Below are 21123 nucleotides of genomic sequence, written 5' to 3' on the forward strand. Positions count from 1 at the left end.
CGGTATCTGCTTTTTTTGCTTCCTTCAATTCCCGCATGTGCTGGAATCCAACATATTTTTATTAATAGTCCTGATTGAATAAGTTGGTATATTTATATTTGGATTTCTTGTGCAAGACGATTTGTAGACCTGTACTTGTTTATAGCATCAATAGCACTTTGTGAGTCACTGAAAATTATGGTGGAAACTGCTCTCTTCTCAGATATTATGTCTAGTGCTATTCATATGGCTGTGAGTTCAGCTGTGCATACTGATGATATTGGGGGAAGACTTATCTTAACTAACTTATCTTTTGAGAATGTTGAAGCTCCTACACCAGTGTTGTTTTTAGATCCATCTGTATAGATCGTAAGTTGATCTCCTTCGTCTGATGTGCTCAAATGCATGTTGGCAGTACAATTCTGTGCTTGCCATATTTCTTTTTAGTAGAACTGATAGAGAAGTACATATTTTTACTCTTTTCAAAGTCCAAGGTGGTGGGAATTCCATTGCTGGGTGGAAAATTGGTTTGATATTATGTGAATTCAATAAATATTTGGTTCTTTGTGGGAAAGAGCTAGCACTATGGTTTTCAAATCTTTGATTATGATTCAGAAAGCAGGTAGCACTGGGAGATAGTCCTGCTTGAAGGGAAAGGCCCCCCACGCATAGTCATCAAATTGTGGTGATGTTTTAGGGGTAATATGCCTGGTTCTACTAACAGGAAGTTTATAGGGGATGATCAAAAAGATTCCGTGCACAAATATATTCCTTCATGATGCAGTGCATCTAGTGTTTTTAGTGTAGCTTCTGAGGCAGATGAATATATTAGGCAACAATAATCTATTATAGATAGTACTGTTGCCTTGTATAACATAAGCATGGTGTTACGTCCAGCTCCCCATTTGTTATGTGACAGTTTTTTCAATATAACTAGGGCTTTTATGCCTTTTGCTTTAATATATCTGAGGTGTGCTTTCCAGTTCAGGTGCTGATCAAACCCCATTCCTAGGTATTTAACATTTGTGCAGAATTTTATTTCGGTATTATAAAGATATAGCTTAATTGTTTGTTGTTTTAACTATCTTTTATCTTTATATAAAATTATTGCATTTGTTTTATCTATTGAAAATTGGAATCCTACTGAATTTGCCCAATTGGTAATATTAGAGATGGCTGTATTGAGGATTCTTTGGGCATGTCTTAGAGTGCTACTTGTATAATAAATGGCAAAGTCATCAACATACAAGCTTTTTTTAACTTCTTTTGGTAAATTTATTGTAATATTATTGATTGCTAAAGCAAACAGAGTACAGCTTAAGACACTGCCTTGGGGGATTCCTTCCTCCAATTCATACATAAACATTTGAATAGGAACTTTCTATTCGAATTTGGAAAGTTCTATCTGATAGAAAATTGTTAATAAAAATTGGTAAATGCCCTCTTATACCTTCAGTGAAATTTTTGCATGATATTGAGTCTCCATGTTGTATCATATGCTTTTTCTATGACAAAAAATATTGCCACTGTTAATTTTTCCTGATCAAATCCTTCTTTGATATGATCCTCTAGACAGGTTAGTGGTTCAAGGGTTGATCGACAAGCTATTGATCCTGATTGCGTTGGTATTAGAATTAAATTTTTAGTTATGAATATGTTAGTCGTGAATCAACCATTTTTTCTAGTACTATTTTATATAGACAGCTGGTCAAAGATATAGGTCTATAAATGGAAGGATTACTTGAATCTTTCCCAGGTTTGTTTATAGGGATAATGATAGCATATTTCCATTTATCTGGAAAAACACACTTCATTCAGGTGGTTAAATAGAATTTTAGTAAACATGATTTGGCAATGGGGGCTAGTTTTTGTATCATTTCAAATCGGCCTGGGGCCGATGGATGACATGAATCTAGAGCATTGTTTAATATTAAATGCATAATTATATTCTAGATCTTCAATAGTTTCAAAATTAAGTATAGTATTTTTTCCCTGTGTTCTTATATTTTGAAAATGATCATTCAGATTGGAGTGGGCACTTATATTTTCAAAGTATGTATTTTCCTATTATATTCAAAATTTCATATGGGTCATGATATAGTTTCCCATTTAGGTTTATTGCACTTCCTGGGTGTCACATATTTTCCGTTAATTTTTCTTATTTTTTGGAAAATATCTTTCATAGATATATTTGTTGACAAGCTTGATACATAATTATTCCATGATAATATTTTCTCAGTTATTACAAGTTTTCAAAATTTGGCATTTGTATATTTGTTGTATAAAGGTTTAATGTAATTGATTGTTATGTTGATGACCACTATCTTGTTCAGTATATTAGTATGGTAGGGCAATTTGTTGAGGGCTTTGAGCCGTGTCTTAATTCTGCTAAGATTTCGACTTAATACGTGTTTGATTTTGCTTAAAGTTGCTGAGGTTGGGATCCACCATGGGACAGGGGATTTATTTTGGGTGTGGCCTTGTTTTAGGTATGCTTTTTTCAGAAGCATTTATTATGAAATCCATGAAGAATTCACATATTGTATGGTGGTATATTTCTGGCATGTAGATTGTAAATGTACCAATCTGCATTTTGGATATTATATTTTACAGGTGGCAATATTAAATTATTGTTTAAATAACTAAGGACTACAGGGAAGTGGTCACTGGTATACGAGTCATCCAGGACATTCCACTCAAGTCTTTCAGCTAAGTCGACTGAGCACAGCGAGATATCTACTGAAGAAAAGGTTAAGTAGGTATTGGAGAAGTAAGTTGGCACATCACTTTCATTTAGGCAGCATAAGTCATGCTCCAATGTTTGTTCCTGGTGCGTCCAGCAGGGTGACTGTTATCCCAAAGGGGGCTATGAGCGTTAAAATCTTCTACTATAAGTAGGGGTTCACGCAGATTACCAATTGATGCTGGTAGATCACTGAAATTTGAGCTAGAAGTTGGTTGGTTGTATAAGTTACAAATTGTGACCATATTTTTGTCCTGCATGTATAATTTGATAGCTGTTATCTGATATGATAAAGATTGTATGTTTAAAAGTTCATAGGTGATACTATTATGAACATATATTGCTGTGCCTAGTTTTCCACCTTCAGTTGGTGAATAACAAGCAATTTTGTACTGTTGAATGTTTGTGGGGTTAGATCCTATGTGTTGTGATCTCGTATGATTATTTGTAATTCACCCAGACGTAGTTGGATTAAGTGGCCATTTCTAATCCATTGAATAATTTTATATTCCATTGTTGGGAGGAATTGGTGTTAAATTCTGTAAATTGATTGCCGATTTTACTTTGCCTCGAAGTTTATATGCATTTGAATTTATTTGTGTTTTTTTAATTGTTGTATTTGTACGTTGGTTATTAGATTCATAAGTAAGTTTACATAATTGAATATTAATAAGTCTATTCTTTATTTTATAATTTCCTTTTCGTATTTCAAGGATTCAGAGCATAATTCGTTCTCATGTTGGTGTGTTAAAGGCATTTCCTTAATTCAATAAAATTGTCTATACAATTTCGTATTGTGTCCTCCGTCTTAGTGGTTAGCTGGTTATATGTCCTTAAGGAGCACTCATTAAAACAAAAGATGAAGCATGTTTGGTGATGTTAATTATTGGTTCAGAAGTATTTGATCCAGCTTTAAAAATTTCTGGCTTTGTAATTCTATTGGTCTTTTTCTTGGAGATATTGATTGTCGGTTTGAGGGGTTATTTGTTTTGTTGTTGTTTATGGACTATTTGGTCTTGTGGATGGTTGGGGAGTGATAGTTATATTTTGGTTTGGTTTAATGGTATGATTTTCATTAGTATTATTTGATGGGAATTGTAAAGAGTGATTAATTGATTCTTTACTGTCCAGATGTTGGTTGAATTAGTGGGTATCGTACTCAGTTACTGAATTCAATTACTTTGAATTCTACAAATAATTTGAGATTATTTGTTAATATTTGTTTTATTCTTTTATATTAAGAGTCAGATTTCTTTTGAGACTAATATGAAAATTACTTGTTAAAATAAATTTATCTTAATTAGAATGAGACGTATGCCTTTGCATTACTTTAAAATACACACATATATTTGAATACATGAAATGCTACTTCATATACTTATAAATGATATTTCTTGTATTCTTTTTCGTGACCATTTATTTATTAATTATACTAATTCTTCTGCAAGGGCCAAAAAATTTTGGGAGAGATGACACCAGTACCTTTCGTCCGATAGCCCACAAATTCAGAGGTATTGGTCCTATCCCTGCATTCCGCAAGAACCTGTCGGTTCCACAGGTATTGAAGGCTGGGTCTGGGCCAACCAGACCACCTTCACTTCCTTCTACCTTTGGGATATAGCCCATAGGGAACCTTTTCCTTGGGACCCATGGTGCAGCGGAATCAAAGCTTAGTAAAAAAAAGCAAGCAAACTCCCCACAGTTACGTTAATCGTACAAGCTGACAAAATTTCCCACAGCCACACCTTCCCCTTTACGTTACTTTTTACCAGCAGGACAATAGGTTCAACGACATACCGGACACACAAAACACAAACTCACCTCAGGCTCCAGATACTCAGGGCTAGGCTGTGCTGTCCACTGGATATAGGCTAATCGAGACACCACCACCAATAATCACAACACAAAACAACCAACTGAGAACCACAACAACTTAACAACCCGACAAATCACCAAGCAGACGAACACCAATAGCTCAAAAGAACACGACAACCATACAACTCAACCCTGCACAACAACCTGCCAACACCAACACTGCCCCAACCACCGCTCTCAGACACCGAAATGCACTACCAACCTCTTTAACTTCACCACAACCAGACACACACACACGCACAACAACTTTATGACACCAAAATCAACAGACCACCAAAGGATAACTGCTGCCCAAACCAACTCTATGACTTCAATAAATGCCTTCCTTCTTACGACTCCCGTAACAGACTCCTGCCACTGATATGCACAACAGAGCGCCACAACAGACGCACGCTTACGACCGCCAATCAACCACTCCCATTTATTCCTCCACCACTCTCTCTCTCTCTCTCTCACGCAACCCTCGGAGACGTTGTCAAATATGAACTACCATCATTACTCCTCCATAATGGTGGCTGCTCAACAAGTTGTGTAGCTTACCCAGCTCCTTTAACTGTACAAGGTTGCATCTCACCTTTGTAAACTGTGCAAATGTGGGTGTGAATGAGAGAATGACTGGCTCCTCTTTTTCCCCTTTCCATTCTTCTCTCTTCCTGTGGGCAAAGAGAGTCATGGTCTTCACACGCTGGAATAGGTGGCTGATGCAGGTAAGCTATATTTACAGAGCTCCATTCTATATTACTTTCATTAGGATACAGAAGCATGTATCCTTCCCTTCCCTTACAAGAGGGAAAGGGAACTTTGGCATAAGCCAAACCCAATGCTTGTATATTTGTCTTTTTGCTACCGACTATAAATGTTCTTGTTTGCTATTCATAAGAGGCTATGATTGTCTCCCACTTATGAAGTGGTTCAGAGGTCTGGCCATTAGTCATGCAGTTCTCCTCCTTGCTCTTACGACTAGGAGGGAAATGATATTGTTATTTTACAATAAAGTTTTGTACATACTTACCTGGCAGACATATACTTAGCTTACGTCTCTGACGTCACGACAGAATTCAAAACTCGCGGCAAACGCGACAGGTAGGTCAGGTGATCTACCTTACCCGCCGCTGGGAAGCGGGTGTAAGAACCAACATACCTTTCTTGCCAGATTTTTTCTCTCTTATACCTGTCTCCTGAGGGGAGGCTGGGTGGGCCATCAATCGTATATGTCTGCCAGGTAAGTATGTACAAAACTTTATTGTAAAATAACAATATCATTTTTGTACATGAACTTTCCTGTCAGACATATACTTAGCTGATTGACACCCTTGGTGGAGGGTAAGAGACAGAAAATAACAAAGAAAAGGTAAAATAACACCTGTTGTAGGATATAAATAACCTTGGTTCTTACCTGTTTAGGCTGAAGACTTCATAGATACTGTCTATTAGTCTGCATAGCCATAAGAGCTACAGCAAGGGCGTGACCTACAGCTGAAAAGACACTTTGGGTCTACTAACGGGACTTGATATCCGCTTACTTAGTAGAATCCAAGTCGGATCATGTCAATGGGGGTTCGCCCTCTTCTATGACAGAACCTGTCCACTACCAACGCAGGGAGCTTCAAACCAAATCCGATCACCTAACCAAACTAAAGTTATTAGCATTACGAAACTAAAAAAGATGCCTACCTGCATCATTTTTCATACAACCATATGATCTCAATTAGCAAAAACAAGGGAAAAAACTACTAAGGATATGTTCCAGCTCCCTGCCCCAGCACCGAATCCGCCGATACGTACGGGCCTAATGCGAAGCACTCGTCATACGTAATACTGACGTCTTTTAGGTAGTGGTTGGCGAATACTGAATTACATCTCCAGAATGTAGTTTTCATCAGATTCTGAAGAGACATATTCTTATTAAAGGCCAAGGAAGTGGCAATGGCTCTCACTTCATGAGCCTTGACTTTTAGGAGCTTGAAATGTTCTTCATTACAAGATCTATGTGCTTCTTTCACAAGACTTCTAATGAAGAAAGACAGCGCATTTTTCGACAATGGTCTGCTGGGGTCCTTTACAGAGCACCATAGTCTGTCCTCAATGCCCTTAAGGGTTTTCTTCTTCTGAAGGTAGTATTTTAAACTCCTAACAGGGCAAAGAGTTCTTTCAGGTTCTTCCCCTACTAGGGCAGATAATCCACGAACCTCAAAGCTCCTTGGCCAAGGATTTGAGGGGTTCTCATTCTTTGCTAAAAACGAAGGAAGGAAGGAACAAACCATGGAATCTCCTTTGAAACCTACCCTTCCTTCTAGGGCATGAATCTCACTAACCCTTTTAGCGGATGCTAGAGCCATGTGAAAGAGAGCTTTCCTCGTAAGATCTTTGAAGGAGGCTAAATGTGGTGGCTCAAACCTAGAGGACCTCAGGAAACGAAGAACCACGTCCAGATTCCAACTTGGAACTTCGTTAGAAGTTTTCTTGGAAGTTTCAAAAGATCTTAATAGATCATGCAGATCTTTGTTATTCGAAAGATCTAAATTCCTATGTCTGAACACAGCAGCCAGCATGCTCCGGTATCCTTTAATAGTAGATACTGCCAAACCGCATTTTTCTCTGAGGAAAACTAGGAAATCTGCTATCTGAGTCACAGAGGTACTGGAAGAGGAAAACTTCTGGTTCCTGCACCACCGGCGAAAGACGTCCCACTTCGACTGGTAGACTTTAAGGGTCGAAGGTCTTCTAGCTGAGGCAATAGCCTTAGCAGCTTTTGTCGAAAACCCCTTCGCTCTGACAAGACTTTTGACAGTCGAAAGCCAGTCAGATTGAGAGCGGGGAGGTTTCTGTGATACCTGTCGAAGTGGGGTTGTTTGAGCAAATCTTGTCTTTGTGGAAGTGCTCTTGGAAAGTCCACCAACCATTCCAGTACCTCTGTGAACCAATCTTGGGCGGGCCAGAACGGAGCTACTAGCGTCATTCTTGTCATCTCCGAGATCGCAAATTTCGTTGAGGGTTTGTCCCAGTACTTTGAAGAAGGGGGGAAAGGCGTAGACATCTAGACCTGTCCAATCTAGGAGAAACGCATCCACTGATACTGCTCCTGGGTCTGAGATCGGGGAGCAGTAAAGTTCGATCCTTGCATTCCTTGCTGTTGCAAAGAGGTCGATGTGAGGTCTGCCCCATCTTCTCCACAGGTCTTGGCATACCTCTGAGTGGAGGGTCCACTCGGAAGGCAGAAGTTGATTCTTCCTGCTCAGGAGATCGGCCCTGACGTTCCTTTCTCCCTGTACGAATCTGGTGAGAAGACTGATCTTCCTTGTTTGAGACCACAGCAGAAGATCCCTTGCTGTTTCGTACAGGGAGAAGGAGTGTGTCCCCCCCTGTTTTTTGATGTACGCCAAGGCTGTTGTGTTGTCCGAATTGACCTGCACTACTGCATTTCGGACGTGGGGCTCGAAGGCTTTCAATGCCATCCAGACTGCCATCAACTCTTTCTTGTTGATGTGCCAGGACACCTGATCCCCCTTCCAGGTGCCTGACACTTCTCTTGTCCCGAGCGTCGCTCCCCAACCGGCTTCCGACGCGTCGGAAAACGACACATGGTTGGGGTTCGGCATGTAAAGAGACATTCCTTCCACAAAACGAAGTGGGTTGTTCCACCACCGAAGGTCTCTCTTGATTCCCCTTGAGATCTTGAAGGAGAACTCCAGGTCTAGGGAGAGACGCCTCCAGTTCTGGTATAGGAAGAACTGTAGAGGCCTGAGATGCAACCTTCCTAGAGAAACGAATTGCTCCAACGAGGAGAGTGTCCCCAGCAGACTCATCCACTCCCTCGCTGTGCATGCATCTTTCTCTAGGAAGGTCGTTATTTTCTCGTAGCAACGAGCTATCCTCTCTGGCGACGGAAAAGCCCGAAAAGCCAGAGAAGCTATCCGAATCCCCAGATAGATCCGCTCTTGACTGGGGATTAATTGAGACTTCTGGAAGTTCACCAGAAGTCCCAGAGAACTTGCCAATGTAAGGGTCTTTTGAAGGTCCTCCAGACATCTTTCTTGAGACTCTGCTCTGATTACCCAGTCGTCGAGATAAAGCGACACCCTCACTCCCTCCAAATGTAGCCACTGCGCCACGTCTTTCATTAACCCCGTGAAAACTTGGGGTGCAGTCGACAGGCCGAAGCACAAGGCCTTGAATTGGAAGATGATTCCTCCCATCATGAATCGTAGATACTTCCGTGAAGAAGGATGGATCGGCACATGAAAGTAAGCGTCCTGAAGGTCTAGAGACACCATCCAGTCCCCTGGACGAATGAAGCCGCTAACACTGAGGAAGTTGTCTCCATGGCGAACTTCCTCTTTTCCACAAAGACGTTCAGGGCGCTTACATCCAAAACCGGTCTCCATCCTCCTGAGTTCTTCGGAACTAGGAATAGTCTGTTGTAAAAACCCGCAGAGCGGGGATCTTTCACTAGTTCTATAGCCTCCTTCTCTAGCATGAGATCTACTGCTAGAGAAAGGGCTTGATTCATGATGGGGTCCTTGTATATGGCCACCAACTCCCTCGGAGTTGTCGTCAATGGTGGTCTTGACGAGAAGGGAATGAGGTATCCTTTGCTGACAATCGATAGGGACCAATTGTCTGCCCCTTTGTGGGCCCAGACGTCGGCAAATTTCAGTAGTCTGGCACCCACTGATGTCTGGAGTTCTTGATCGCTATTTCTTCCCTCTGACTGACCTAGAGAAGGTTTTACCTCTCTTAAAGGGTCTAGTTCCTCTGGTTGAAGAACCTCTGACAGTGGGTCCTCCTCGAAAGGGTTCCTGTCTCAGAGGAGTCTCTTTCTTGGCCTTGGGTTGGAAGACAGAGCGAGGTTTCCTGGCCGCCTGGGCTAACATGTCCTGAGTAGCCTTAGCTGAAAGGGCACTCGAGACATCTTGAATAATTTTCTTGGGGAACAGAAGAGGAGAGAGTTGAGCATACATAAGAGAGGCCCTTTGTGCATGTGAAACTGCCTTAGTGAGAAACGAACAGTAGACTGACCGCTTCTTAATAACTCCAGCTCCAAACAGTGAGGAGACTTCACTCGAGCCGTCTCTCACTGCTTTGTCCATGCAAGTGAGGACGCAGTTAAGATCTTCAGGAGACAGTGAATCAGGGGTCTGGGTCTTATTAGCCAGAACTCCTAAAGACCAATCAAGGAAGTTGAAAACTTCCAGGACTCGGAACATTCCCTTCAGTAGGTGGTCAAGTTCGTTCATCCCCCACGTAGTCTTGGCGGACAGGAGGGCGGAACGACGAGCAGAATCCACCAATGAAGAGAAGTCCGAGTCCGCAGACGAAGGGAGAGCGAGGCCTAAAGGTTCGCCCGATTCGTACCAGAATCCCAATCTGCCAGTCAGTTTAGATGGAGGGAAAGAAAAAACAGTCTTCCCTTTCTCTTCCTTAGAAAGGAGCCATTCCCCAAAACCTCTAAGCGCCTTCTTCATGGAAACAGTAGGTTTCATCCTTACACAAGACGAAACCTTCGACGTCTTCGAAGTGGAGAATAAAGAAAGAAGAGAAGGAGGAGCCACAGGAGAAAGGATATCTCCGAACTCTTGCAGGAGCAAATCTGTCAACCTCTTATAGGAGGAAACAGAGGAGTCTTTTGGTCCTTCTTCTTCTGAGGGATCCTGTTCTTCCTGAGCTGAAGAACCCTCATGATCCTTAGAGGCGCGACTATCCTTATAAGAGTCTCTAGAGGAAGTAAGACGTTTACGTCTTGGAGACAAAGCTTCAGAAACGTGCCTACTTGCAACATCCTTCTTTTCTGGAGGAGTGCGTTTTCCAGATTCTTGGAGCCTAACAGGAGTAAGGCGGCTGTCAGGAGCAGAGCGCCTGTTTGAAGAAAAACTTCTATCAGGCTCTTGGCGCCTATCCAAAGGAGAGCGGCTACCAGGCGAACAGCGCCTGCCATACGAGAAGCGGCTACCAGGCTCTTGGCGCCTGAACCGAGGAGAGAGGATCTCTGGCGACGAGCGCCTACTAGGTGAGCGCCTACAAGGGGAGAAGCGCCTGCTAGGATCTCGGCGCCTGACTCGAGGAGAGTGAAAGTCAGGAGAAGAGCGCCTGCCAGGAGAAACGCGCCTAACAAGCTCTTGACGCCTGTCCAGCGAAGAGCGCCTGTCCGATTTAGGGCGCTTGTCAACAGAAGAGTGGAGGCGAGACGAGGAGCGGCTACGAGTCGAGTAGCGCCTACTAGGCTCTTGGTGCCTATCAAGGGGAGCGATCCTTTCTCGAGAAGAGCGTCTGTAGGGCGAAGATCTCCTACGAGCAGTCTGCTCCTTGTCCGAAGGAGAAACAAAGACATCCTGTCTGTCAGGCGAATGGCGCTTGGACGCAGATGGGATCTTGTCCGAAGCAGAAAGTCTCCTGCGAGAATCCGAACGCACAGGTGAGCGGGCCGCTTCCGTCGAATAGCGAGAGTCAGGAGAGGGGAGCCTGGACTTCTTTACAGGAAGCGAGACGTCCTTCCTACGACGAGAAGACACGCAAAGAGAGCCAGCCAGAGCCGAAATCTGCGCCTGAAGGTTAGCCAACACCCTTGCAGAAGAATTCACAAACTCTTGAACAGGTGACGAGGCTCGATCTCTGCTCGGGGAACGATACTCCAGAGATCTCTTACGTTTCTTCGCTTCCACCTCAGGCTCTTTCGAAAAAACTTCAGGGCTGGTGGACGGCGCAGGGAGCGTTCCAGGCTCTCTTCGAAGGGCGCGAGGCTTCCGAAGAGCTCCATCCTCGTTTAGGAGAAGGCGAAGACGAGAAGCATTGGCGCAATATTTCTCTCTTGGAGCGATCCAAGGTAGCCTGGGAACAATCAACAGGAGCTACCGAGGGGACGCCTGACCGGTGGGGATGCTCCCTAACCTTCCTGCGGCTTTCGACTTTCCTCTTCCACTGGGACTGGGAGTCTGGAAGAGGTCTAGGCCTGGAAGCATTAGGGAGCCGATCAGACGCACCCTCCACTGCACTGGGTTCACTGCACAAATCACTATTGGAATCACTCTTACCTTCTAAACGTTTAATTTTCATCTCCATACTGCGAATGGTGGCTTTCATAGAGGCCACTTCCGAAGGCGCATCTTCGGCTTCGGTGCAGGGAGCAGGAGCTGAAACTGGCTAAGGAGCTACTTCTAAAATAGGATTATCTACATATATCCAACTCGCTAATACAAGATCTACTACTGCTCCTAGAAGAAGCTTTCCTTCCACAAATCGCGAATGCCAGGCCAAAAGATCGGGTACTTCACCAAAAGTCCGTAGAAACAATCCAGGGCGAAAACGAGAAAAGAATCCAATTGTCAAGAGGTACCGACAACAGGTGTGGTCGACACCGACGACAGAAAAAATCTGGCAAGAAATGATATTGTTAAGATACAATAAAGTTTGTTCATACTTACCTGGCAGATATATATATAGCTGTATTCTCTGAAGTCCGACAGAATTTCTAAAACTTACGACACACGTAGTGGGAGTTAGGGTGGTTAGTACCCATTCCCGCCGCTGGGAGGCGGGTATCAGGAACCATTCCCATTTTCTATCAGATTTCTATCTCCACTGTCTCCTGAGGGGAGGTGGGTGGGTACTAAAATTATATATATCTGCCAGGTAAGTATGAACAAACTTTATTGTATCTTAACAATATCATTTTGTTCATGAAACTTACCTGTCAGATATATATATAGCTGAATCCCACCTTTGGCGGTGGGAGAGACAGAAAAAAGGATTTTAGAAAACATATAAATGTATATGATTGACATCTTGGTTCCTTACCTGTTAGCATAGCTGACTTTGTGATTACTGTCACCCAGCCTGCTTCTGCTTCACTAGAGTTACCAACAAGGTAGTGACCTATGTAGTTGGTGCGCTCTAGATGATCTGTCAACGGGGACGGGACCACAATGTGACTAGACCATGACCATACTTCCGAGGGCAACGAGGCAAAAACCACCACCTAAGTTAGCCTAACAACAAACTCCCATATACCAAAGGCTAAAGGAAGGGACGACTGTACTCGGCAGCCGACCCTACAACCATAAACATACAAATATTAAAAACTCACCTACCCTTTTCTATGGGAAAGGATGAGTGCTACCTCCTGCCCCCAAAATAGTGTCTGCGGCGACGTATGGTCCGAGAGAGTAACAGCTTTCATAGGTCGTTCTCCACCTCCCGTAGGTAGTGAGAGGCGAACACTGAGTTACTCCTCCAAAAAGTAGCACTTAAAATGTCTTTAAGAGCCATGTTTTTCTGAAAGGCTATTGAGGTCGAAATAGCCCTTACTTCGTGCGCGTTAACTTTAAGTATCTTCAAGTCACTGTCTTTGCAAGAAGCGTGCGCCTCTTTAATGGTGTTTTCTTAAAAAGAATGCCAGTGCATTCTTGGACATGGGCATGTTTGGTCTCTTGACCGAACACCATAAGTTCTCTGCAGAACCCCGGCAATCCTCGTTCTACGAAATATACTCTCTAAGAGCCCTAACAGGACACAGGACTCTTTCTGGCTCTTGACCAATGATCTCAGCCATACCCTTGATCTCGAATGTTCTAGGCCACGGATTGGAAGGGTTTTCGTTTTTGGCCAGAAACGACAAATTCAAAGAGCAGACTGCATTATGCCCTTTGAAAACCGACGTGTTTGCTGATAGCCTGTATTTCGCTAACTCTCTTCGCCGTCGCCAGAGCAGTTAGGAATACAGTTTTCTTCGTCAAATCTCGTAGAGCGAAGATGAAAGAGGTTCAAAACGATTTGACATCAAATATTTTAGGACCACATCCAGGTTCCACGAAGGTAGCTTCGGTAGTGGTACCTTGGTCGTCTCGAAAGATCTCAATAGATCATGGAGATCCCTATTGTTAGCGAGGTCAAGACCTCTATGGCGAAAGACTACAGATAGAATGCTTCTGTAGCCTTTAATAGTTGACACTGCCAACTTTAGATCTTGTTTCAGATAAAGCAAGAAGTCGGCGATCTGGCTCACAGAGGTAGTGGTAGAGGAAACTCCTTTTCTCTTACACCAACTTCTAAAGGCTGCCCACTTCGATTGGTAAACCGCGATTGATGATGGTCTCCTCGCGGTGGCGATAGCTTTAGCCACTGATTTCGAAAAACCTCTCGCTCTGGCCAACTTTTGGATAGTCTGAACGCAGTCAGACTCAGAGCGGAGAGGTTTTTGTGGTACCTCTCGAAGTGGGGCTGTTTGAGTAGATCTCTCCTTAACGGAAGAGATCTCGGATAATCCACTAGGTAGAACATCACCTCTGTGAACCAGATCGCTGCGGGCCAAAAGGGGGCGATTAAGGTCAACCTCGTCCCCTCCGATGCTGCAAATTTTCTCATCACCTCCCCCAGGATCTTGAAGGGGGGAAAAGCGTAGAGTTCCAGGCCCGTCCAATCCCATAGAAGGGCGTCTACTGCTACTGCTCCCGGATCGAGAAACCGGGGAGCAATACAGAGGAATCTCGCCGTCCTTGATGATGCGAAGATGTCCACTAAGGGGCATCCCCAAAGACCCCACAGTTCCTGGCATACTTCTTGATTGAGAGTCCACTCTGTCGGCAATAACTGTCCTTGTCGACTGAGGAGATCTGCCCGGACGTTCTCGACTCCGGCAATGAATCTTGTCAATATTGTGACTTCTCTCTCCTTCGCCCAAAGCAGGATCTCTTTTGCTAGAGAAAACAGGGAGCGAGAGTGTGTTCCTCCTTGTTTCTTCAAGTATGCAAGGGCTGTGGTGTTGTCCGAGTTGATCTGAACCACACGACGGGAGACTTTGTTCTGGAAGAACTGGAGCGCTAATTGAACCGCTGCCAGCTCTTTGAAGTTGATATGCCAGGTTACCTGTTCCCCTCTCCAGGTACCCGACACTTCCTCCCCCCCTAGAGTTGCTCCCCACCCCGTGGATGACGCGTCGGAGAACAACACTAGGTCGGGTGGGGTTCTGAAGCTTGAGGGATACGCCCTCTGACAGCTTCCACGGATCGAGCCACCATCTTAGATGGTTCTTCACCTCTTCCGAGATGTTTAACTTCATGTCGAAGTTGTCCTTTTCTGTCCAGCTGTCCGACAGAAAGAACTGAAGAGGTCGGAGGTGTAGCCTCCCCAGGGAAACAAACTTCTCCAGCGAGGAAATGGTCCCCAGCAGACTCATCCATTCCCTCACCGAGCATGAATCTTTCCCTAGAAAGGCTGACACTTTTCTATGCCTTGTTGCTGACGTTCCTGGGACGGAAAAGCCCGAAAAGCCACTGAATCCATCTGAATCCCCAGATACACGATGGACTGTGTTGGGGTCAGATGTGACTTCTCGAAGTTCACCAGAAGTCCCAGGGACGCAGCTAAAGACAGAGTCGTCTCAAATCCTTCAGGCACCGGGTCTTCTGCGAGGAGGCTCGTATGAGCCAGTCGTCTAGATAGAGCGAGATTCTGATGTTTGGAAAGATGGAGCCACCTCGCCACGTTCTTCATTAAGATGGTGAAGATAAAAGGAGCCGTACTCAGTCCGAAACAAAGAGCCCTGAATTGAAAGACCTTCCCTTTCAATACGAACCGAAGGTACTTCATCGATTGGGGATGTATCGGGACGTGAAAGTAGGCGTCCTGGAGGTCGAGTGATACCATCCAATCTCCAGGTCTTAAGGCCCCGAGAACTGACTGAGGTGTCTCCATCTTGAACCTCTGCTTCTCTATAAAGAGGTTTAGACGACTTACATCCAAGACGGGCCGCCACCCTCCCGATTGTTTCGGTACAAGAAACAATCTGTTGTAAAATCCTGGCGTTGCCAGGTCTAAAACCTGTTCCACTGCTATTTTTTCTCGAGCATCTGCTCGAGCAGGTCGAAAAGAATCTTTCGCTTTGTTAGCGGATACGATGGGGACAAGTCCCTGGGAGTGGAAGTCAACGGGGGCGGCTTTATGAAAGGGATCTTGTAACCCTTCTCTATGACGTCGAGAGACCAGGTGTCTGCCTCTCTTACTCTCCAGGCTTCTGCAAACAACTGCAGCCTGGCTCCTACCGGTGACTGAAGGCACGATCTCTCACTTCTTACCCCTAGACTTGGAAGGGGCTCTACCTCTAGGAAGGCTTCTTCCTCGAGGAGACGATCTAGCGGAAGTCCCTCCACGAAAGGGCTTCTGCTTTCTAAACTGTTGCGTTCCTGACGACGTTGAAGGGCCAGCCGGACGTCTCGAAGACTGAGCCAAACAGGTCTTGTGGCTTTCTCCTGCAGACTCACTGCCAGATCCTTCACCATAGCTTGGGGGAAGAGATGACTCGAGAAAGGAGCATACAAAAGTTCTGTCCTCTGAGCGGGAGAGAGAGACTTAGCCGCGAAGTTGCAATAAAGCGACCTTTTCTTAAGAACCCCTGCTGAAAAATGAGAGGCTAACTCCTCTGAGCCATCCCTGACGGCCTTGTCCATGCATGACAATACACTGGACAGCTCCCCCAAGCTGATCGAGTCTGGCTTACGAGATTGGTTGTCTAAGGCTCCAAGACACCAGTCTAAAAAGTTGAAAACTTCTAAGGACCTAAATAGTCCCTTCAAAAGATGGTCCAGTTCGGAAGTCGTCCAAGAAACCTTAGCCGATGCTAAAAGGGCCCTCCTTGAGGCATCCACCACGCTGGCGAAATCACCTTGAGCCGACGTAGGAACCTTCAATCCTAATTCCTCGCCTGTCTCATACCACATCCCTGCCTTACCGCTAAGTCTAGACGGAGGCAGGGCGAAAGTAGTTCTTCCTTTTGCTTTCCTAGACTCCATCCAGGCGTTTACCTTCCGGAAAGCTCTTTTCGTAGATAACGACGTCTTCATCTTCACGAAACCTGGAGACTTACTTGTCTTCGACGACGAAAACTGAGAAGGAGGAGAAGGAGGAGCAGCTGGCTGAAAAGTATCGCCAAACGAATCACGAAGTAGTCGTGCCAAAACTTGATAATCTGACGAGGCAGACGTAGCAGGTTGATCAATCATCAACATCCTCCGAAGAACCGCTAAGTTCTCCTTCTTCCCTCCCCCACCCGAGTGCAAGTCCGAAGGAAGAGGCAGAAGTCCTTTAGCTCCAGTCTCCTATCTGAACGATGAAAAGAAGACGAGGGTAACGGATCCTTAACAGTAACAGGATCAGGAGTCACTTTTAGAGGCGAACGTGCCAAAGTCTCGGGAACCACATCCGAGTGACAGCGAACTTCCACATTCGCGTCCACAGAGGTCTTACTAGAACGTCTACGAGCGTCCATCTGAGCGTCCAATGTAGCGTTCTCTCGAGCGTCCAAATCAGCGTCCAACCGAGCGTCCAGCGAAGCGTCCAACGGAGCGTCCATCAAAGAGACTCTTCTACCGTCCCGCGAAGCGTCCTTCCGAACGTCCAGCGAAGAAACTTGATCCACTGCCCGACTAACAAAACGTTGAGCGTCCACACTGTCATGTCGCAGAGGTGCAGAACGCAAATCGTCGTCAGCAGAAGCGTCGAAGTCGGAACGCCGAGCGTCCTCTCTACGGGAAGGGAGAGGAGCCTGCAGAGAACTCTCTCTAACTTGGCGTCTACCGTCACCTCTAGCTGAACCCTGGGGAGCAAAACGACGTCTAGAGGGCGAAATATCAGAAGACGGGGACGAAAAAGGAGCCATTGGAGAAGACTGCTTAGATCTCTTGATAGGTAGTCTATCGTCTTTCCTTCGACGCGGGACCGTCTCCTTCTGTTTCAGTAAAGCGTCCAGTTGCCGCTGCATCGCAATGATGATCTCCGTCTGAGATGTCTCCTTACGCGGAGACGAGCTGCGCTTGTGAGAAGGAGAGGGGCGAGGGGACGCCTTCTTCCTTCTCCCAGGAACAGCCTTGGGCTCTAGAGCAACTGGGGCGCTCGAGGGCGTCTCGTCGGATGACGTCCTATACTTCTTCTGGGGGGAAAAGCTACGCTTTCCGGAGAAGAATGCCACTCAGACATAGCATGACGTGAAGCGTCCAGCTCTTGAAGAGTCCTCTTCAGAGGTCGCGAATCCGATCGAGATTCCCACCCCTTGCGCGGGGAGGACGCGTCGGAAGACGAGAAACAATCCTTAAGGATACGTGCTCGAGCACGCTCCTTAGCAGCCTGGGAAGCGTCCACAGGAACTGCTGAAGGGACGCCAGATCGGTGGGGGTTCCCCGTAACCCTCCTTCGGCCTTCGACATGCCCTCTCCCTGAGTCCTGGGAGTCCGGCAGAGGTGCCCAGCCTAGAGGCGCTATAATGGGCCGATCTGACGCCCCCTCCACTTCACTAGGGGCACTATCACTGCACTTATTTTGCCTGTTTTCAAGGGCAAGCACTTTAGATTCAAGCGTCTTCAATGAATCTAGAATAAGCGAAAGGGCATTACCCTCCGCAGACACCACTTGAGGGCACGAAGGCCAACACTACAGGGTTAGGAGACACAAAATCTAAAGGAGGGTTAGAAGGGGATACATTAATACCCTGTCTGCTACCCGACTTACTCCTGGAGGAAGACCTCCTAATCCTATCACGTTCTAACTTCTTAACGTAGGATTCATACGTCTTCCATTGCAAATCATCTAAGCTTTCACACTCATTACAGCGCAAATCAAATCTACACTCTTGCCCCCTACACCCTTTACACAATGTGTGAGGATCAACCAAGGCTTTTGGAAGCCTAACCTTGCATTCCACTTTCGAGCAACACCCTGGCGCTATCCAGAACTACAATCAGACATTCTGGAGAAAAAATCAAAAAAGCAAGTCCAAATCCAGTCCACAGTAGCGAATGCCAAAAACAACGATCCAGGTACTTCACCAAAAGTCCACAAAAGATGATCAATTGCTTAGAAAAGCGAATTCCAGTCAAGGAGGGCAGCAACGATGTTGATACACGGCGACAGAAAATATATGAGTAGAAAACGGGATTGGTTCCTAGTCCTGCCACCCAGGGCAGGCCGGTAGATCACCTGACCTACCTGTAGCGAGTGGCGCGAAATTTGAATTTCTGTCGGGGACACGGAGTCTTAGCTATGTATATATCTGACAGGTAAGTTGATTGTATGCACCTGTGTTAGGCAAACACCAGGCTGTTCATAAGACAATTTCAAATTCCTCCCTCCGATGATTGAGTCTTCCTAATGTAAAGGACTGAGGGTTTGTATAGCGTGTAGGAACAAATCACAATTTTTAAAAAGTAAATTGAGACCTTGTCTCAATAAAGGTGGACAAGTTTTTAAACTAATTTGCACAAACCAGAGCCTTTTACCATATTAGTACTTCAACCATCTTCCATAGTCCCTGAAGCCAGAGGAAAAGTGCTTAATGATGGCAGGTCAGTCTTGGTCCCACCCCACCACACCAATAGTTAACTACCTTGTTGCCCCAGTTTCAACGACCAATTCCAGCTCACACTGAAGAATTCCCAACACATAATATAAATTGTTAGCAATCCAAAGTCAGTGGGAAGCAACACAAAAGAAACAATAGTAGTTCAATATCAAAATAATGCTATCAGCAAAGATTCCAAGAGAGAACCCACTGAAAAGGCAAGATCAAAGGAGATGAGAGTATTCTTGGTTTACATCTTCATGTAAGTGTGCAGGCATTACTGATCCTAAAAAGAGCATTTTTCTTTGTGTAGGCTATAGTCAAACCAAAATGTTGTGGTGGGTGACAGAAGGTTTTTTCCTGGACTAAATTGTTCGCAGTTAAGAACATTTTGGTCATTTTACCCTTAAGGAAACCGACCTATTTAAACATAAAACCTCTGCGGTAAACGTGGATTAAGCACAGATGGAGTTGTTCGCACTTTACTTATCCCAGATTTTTTTTTTCATTTCTTCTAAACACGATCTCGAGTAACCTTTGTTTGTGTTTAAAAAAAAACACACATTGAAAGGAAAATCATTAAGAACCACCAAAATTTACTCTTTCTTTCTTTAGAAAACAAAGTACAGTCAATGACAGATCTCAGGTAAAGTCATAAACGAGGGATTAACCTTGAGGCTGAGATTTAAAAGGATAAATCTGGCAGTGCTGTATTCTTTTCCTGGCACCACCCTAGCCATCTTAGAATCTTGAAAAAGACTTTTTCTATACTTAATGTTTAAACCGATAGTCTATTAAAGAAAGGTATTTCTACAGAAGCAGTCCGCACGGACGGCAAGGAACGTAACCGCGGATACGACATCCACTAGGGATTGGGGCGTCCAATGTATTTCGCTGTGTTTAGTACTGGCCCCCCGGGGGTTAATTACAGTCGTTTGAATAAATATTACTTAAAATTTTTGTTCAGTAGGTAAAACTGCATAGAACCACCGCAAGTGCCATAGTCTAGGCCACCGCGGATAAGTACCCTAGATCTACCAAAAGAAACACAAAGGCAAGGTACAAGGTATGGTTGACCCTTACTAGCATACGAATGTACAGATTTGAAAAGAGATAGCCTTTTATAATCTTTTAACTGCACTACCTATCCCAGAATAAGACTACCTCCAAACTCCTTATTGGCCAAGTTGATCTTACTAAAAGATTTTATTGGGTACTGGGGTCATATCCTGAAAGGATTGAAATTCCAGCTTGCATGATTAGGATTTAACTCGTCATTATACAGCCATAAAATTCGTTTAGTCAATCATCTTCGTCTATACATACAGCATTGTGTATATGAACATCGTCACTCACTCAACTCACCCTGTAAAGAAAGTACTTACAGACGTGTTCTTCCTGCTTCAGAATGGAAAGGGCGGAAGAAACTGGGATGAGCCCTTTAGCTATGCAACGAGAGTTTACGTTTGTGGACGTGAAGCTACCAGTATTCCAGATGTATATAAACTATTTATGATAATTTATAATAACGGAAAAAGAAAAAAAGAAAAACAAAGCAAGAAACAAAAGTGTGGGTGGAGGGACTGGTCTCGCGCCATCCAGTACCAAACTTAATCAGGCTTTACTAATATACCAATGAGATGTTCCCTCTGTGTACAAGGGAAAAAGACGTAAACTTTTAGATTTAAATATGAAGTATTCTGATGACACCTCTCGTCATCCGCCACGACATTTTGATTCGACTATAGTATCAAGTTTGTGTAAGCTAGTAACAGGTATTTTCTTTATTTGTGAATGACAAATTTTTCCATTTAATCTCCCTGACAAGGATAATTTATGTGTGCTTACATGGACAACTGTTATAAATTAATGTGAACAATTTCATATGTCACCACCCTCATTCCATATTTGCAAAGGCTTCTGACAGCAGGTGTCCACATTGATACACACACACACACACACACATATATTATATATATACGTATATATATGTAAAGAAATTTTTCATGTTAAAACAGGATGTCTCAAGTATAAGAAGCTCATTAAAACACTAGCCTGCCTTCCACCCTTGGTAAGGATGGAAGTCAGTCCACTGAAGTATATAGTCCTTAGCTTTAACCCAGTGTTTTAATAGGCCTTTTAGCTATATCTGTATATATATATATATATATATATATATATATATATGTGTGTGTGTGTGTGTGTG

At 44.3% G+C, this 21123-nt stretch overlaps 1 protein-coding gene across 2 annotated transcripts in view; it reads right to left on the reverse strand.

Annotated features, from left to right (window-relative positions):
• Positions 1–21123, reverse strand: part of LOC135214476 (cytosolic carboxypeptidase-like protein 5) — a 173053-nt gene that overhangs the window by 150929 nt on the left and 1001 nt on the right. The gene's annotated exons all lie outside the window — the stretch shown is intronic.

The sequence above is a fragment of the Macrobrachium nipponense genome, chromosome 45, assembly GCF_015104395.2.
Source record: "Macrobrachium nipponense isolate FS-2020 chromosome 45, ASM1510439v2, whole genome shotgun sequence".
NCBI classification, from domain to species: Eukaryota; Metazoa; Arthropoda; class Malacostraca; order Decapoda; family Palaemonidae; genus Macrobrachium; species Macrobrachium nipponense.